Raw genomic sequence first — 328 nt, 5'->3', positions numbered from 1 at the left:
AAATGTGCCTGTTTTGATCACAGAGTACCCTCTTTCTTTTCTCCCTTCAATCTGTGATGATACTTAATTCTAGATCAGATTCTGGTATTTGCAGTGCTTTATGTGATGTTTGAATTCCAGGATCTGGGTATTACTGCCTGGTGATACTAAAATTGTCCTTTATTATTACGGTATGATCAAAATTGCTTTCTTATATTACTAAAGAACACAGATGTTAGATCAATTAAAATGTTACATGGCAGAAACTAATGAGAAGTTTTAATTATAAAAAAAATCAAGCAATGCTTACAAAAAAAGTCAAAATAGAATCATAGAATCATAGAATGGT

The sequence above is a fragment of the Antrostomus carolinensis genome, unplaced genomic scaffold, assembly GCF_000700745.2.
Source record: "Antrostomus carolinensis isolate BGI_N321 unplaced genomic scaffold, ASM70074v2 scaffold24162, whole genome shotgun sequence".
NCBI lineage: Eukaryota > Metazoa > Chordata > Aves > Caprimulgiformes > Caprimulgidae > Antrostomus > Antrostomus carolinensis.
This window is presented reverse-complemented; position numbering follows the sequence as displayed.